Raw genomic sequence first — 3,317 nt, 5'->3', positions numbered from 1 at the left:
GAGACGGCTCGCGCACCAGCCCGGGGCAGGGGGCGGGGCCTCGGGGAGGGGCGGGACTGGCCGGGCCGGGGCGGGGCGAGACGCTTCCTGGGACCCCGAGGCCCGGGCTCGGGGGCGGGGCCTCGGGAGGGGCGGGACTGGCCGGGCCGGGGCGGGGCGGGGCGAGACGCTTCCTGGGGCCCCGAGGCCGGGCTACCAGAGAGGGAGCCCGGTGACTGGGGGCTGGTTGGCTTGGCTCGGGGCCGCCCCTTGTCTTGGGACTGCTTGGCTGTTCTTGTTACGCACTCGCTTCTGGCCCACTTGCCTCTGGACCCAGTGTTGGGGGTGTCTAATTGGGGCTAAGTTGGCGGGGTTCGCCGCGTACGGCGGATTCACCTCGGGGAACACTTCAGGCCGTCTGTTTCCGGACCGCCGCCCCCTTCGCAGGCCTCCTCGGGAACAGGGAGCTTTTGTGCATCCCACAGCTCCCTCCGCTCACTGGAGCACGGAAATACTTCACCCTCTCTATCCCTGGAGATCTAACCGTGCCTGCCGCGGACCTCACCCAAGTGTGGGCCTCATTCAGGCTTCTCCTTGCCTCGTCTGTCTGCCCGGCGTAATCCCGCAGCCTTTCACAGGAAGACTTCGAGTTTCAAAGCACACTGTTAAAACAACATATTCCACTCCTGTATAGGCTTGGAAAAAACCTTGGAGAGAGAGAAAACCAACCTCATGCACACTGTGATGCAAGGCAAAACCAACACTCGGTGAGGAGTTCTTTTTCTGCAAAGTGAAAACCCCTTGCTTTTTCCTGTACTGAAGAGGTGTCAGCGAAAGCAAGAGCAGATACTGGCCCACACGGCTTGGGGTTCTGTGACAGGCAACAGATGGCCTCTTGGACAAAGGGTTAGTCTTGTACTCCCTCCCCCGCCCCCCGGCCTGGTTCAGCCACAGTGTGGGTGTGCTCCAGAATGTTCCAACTGTGTCAACTTTACCCTGGGTCAACCCCAAGAGAAAAGTAGGCTGAGTTTGAGGTTCTTGGGGCTGTGCTTGAGAAAGGAGTTAGGTACCGTGGAGTCTCTGTAGAATGTCAGATCACAAATCTCTAAGAAATAGCCCAGGTTTCCGGAATCTTTCAGAACACTTATATCAGGAATATCAGGGACTGAGAGAGAATCCCCAGACCAGAGTTTGGGTTGAATTGATTATTCTGAAATTCTAGTCAAAGTGTTCAGCAGGGTATGGGAAAGCTGGGGTTCTGGCTCCTTTGAGTTTTAAACAAGCTAGTCATGTGACTTACAGTAACTTGTTTGGATTCCCTTTGTTTCCTTTCTGCAGGCTTCAACTCTGAGTTGACCCTGTGAACTGACATTTGGTAGTAAAAAAGGAATTCAGTTTCTCAAAGTTAAATGTTGCTGCCCATCTCTCTCTTCCCAGGTTTCCTGGGACATTACAATCCACGCTTAAGGAATCCTGGAAGCAAGATCCCATGACAATCCTCATATACATCTGTCAAAAGGTAAAATTACAAATTGGCTTCAGGATTTTAGCTCTATTTTCAATTTTGTGGTCAAGTACTGTGTGATTCGCTTCATTTCAGAGAACAGAAAAGTATCCCAATGAAATCACAATGAGCCCAGCAGCAGACGTTGCTTTTAAAGACAGAAAAGAATTAAAGAAAGCAGAAACAAAACTGAAAAGTGAAATGATCATTTTAAAATCACTTCTCCTTTTGAGACTAGAACAGAGACAGAACAATAGAAATATAACTGCTTACTATCAAATTACCTTTTCATCTGCAAAGATGAGGGCAGAAGGAACTCTATTGTCATGCCAATTGAAACTGGCTTGTTGGGAAATTTGTATCATTGTACACCTGGTTTCTCAGGTCAAATAGTTCTGTTTCTGCTTGGTATTGTAGAAGTTTAGCAGGAGTGACTCCATTTTAACTTTTACACTGGGTCTGTTGGAGCCCAGTGTAGGCGCTGAATCCAAAACATTGGTCTCCTGTAATCTTATTTAATGGTCCCTTAGTTCTTTCTATGTTACACTGAAATAGTGGGAAATACTCAAAATACCCATTTTGCAGTCAATAGATATGGAGAAAAGAAAAAAATTTTGCCCTGAACAACAGTGTGAGAGGAGTTAGACTGGGTAGTAGGCAGGATAGGATATTCTGGGTCCCCAAGTCATTTTCCCTCAAATATAAAGAGTATTTTCCCCACCGGTCTTGGATTCACCAGAGCAAGTCTCTCCTGAGACAAGTGCGTATCTTATCAGGAATGCTTCCCCAAGAGACAAGGGCGACATTAACATTCCTATTCCCCTCCTGAAGGATCAGATCCATTCTGTCTCCCGCGGCCAATGCCAAGCGGGAGGGCTTCTCACTGGCCTCTTTATCATTAGAAAGGGACCAAGGAAGTTGGCCAGTGACACCTTTCTGGCCTTTTGTCCCAAGGCCAGGTACCATGGAAACCAGGAATTTTCTTTGTTTATGGAGAAACATCTTTGAGGGAAACCTTTAAAAGATGCTTTCCTCACCATTAATACTGGTCTTTTTTTACTTTTCCTCCTGCCACCATGGCAGAGCACTAGGGTTTTTTTTCTTGTTTTTCCTCCTGCCACTATGGCAGAGGACTGGGGTCTCTTTTTTCCATTTTTCCTCCTGCCACTATGGCAGGGGGTAAGGGTCCTTTCTATCTCAAAGCCCCCTCCTGTCACTAGGACAGGAGTCTCCTTTCTCAACTTTTCTAATAAATCTTGTTTTAAAACTAAACTGTGTCCACACGAAAATTTTTTTTTCCTGCGAGACAAGAATTGAGGTTGCTGCAATGAGAGAGGAATTAGAGTGGGTAGTAGGCAGTTAGGGTATTCTGGGTCCCTCAGTAAAAGAGAATTTCCCCACCATGTCTTAGATTCACAAGAGCATGGCTCTTCCAAGGGACAGGGGTGCTATTAGCTTATCAATTCCCCACCTGAAGTATTGGCCATCACCTCTGGCCATCGTGGGAGGGCCTCAGGCTGATCTCTTTATCATTGAAAGGAGAGCAGGAAGAAGTAATACACATCTGCCTAAGGCCTGGAATGTGCTATGTCTGGCACCTCTGTGGCCTTTTGTCCCAAGGCCAGGTACCATGGAAACCAGGAATTTTCTTTGTTCATGGAGAAACATCTTTGAGGGAAACCTTTAAAAGGTGCATTCCCCACCATTGATACGGGTTCTTATGTTCCTGCCACTATGGCAGAGCACTGGGGTCCTTTTCCTCCTGCCACTATGGCAGGGAGTAAGGGTCCTTTCTATCTCAAAACCCCCTCCCGTCGCTAGGATGGGAGTCTTC

The sequence above is a fragment of the Ochotona curzoniae genome, unplaced genomic scaffold (assembly GCF_017591425.1).
Source record: "Ochotona curzoniae isolate NIBS_2020 unplaced genomic scaffold, NIBS_Ocur_1.0 contig_64, whole genome shotgun sequence".
Classification (NCBI taxonomy): domain Eukaryota; kingdom Metazoa; phylum Chordata; class Mammalia; order Lagomorpha; family Ochotonidae; genus Ochotona; species Ochotona curzoniae.
Note: the sequence above shows the minus strand (reverse complement) of the source record.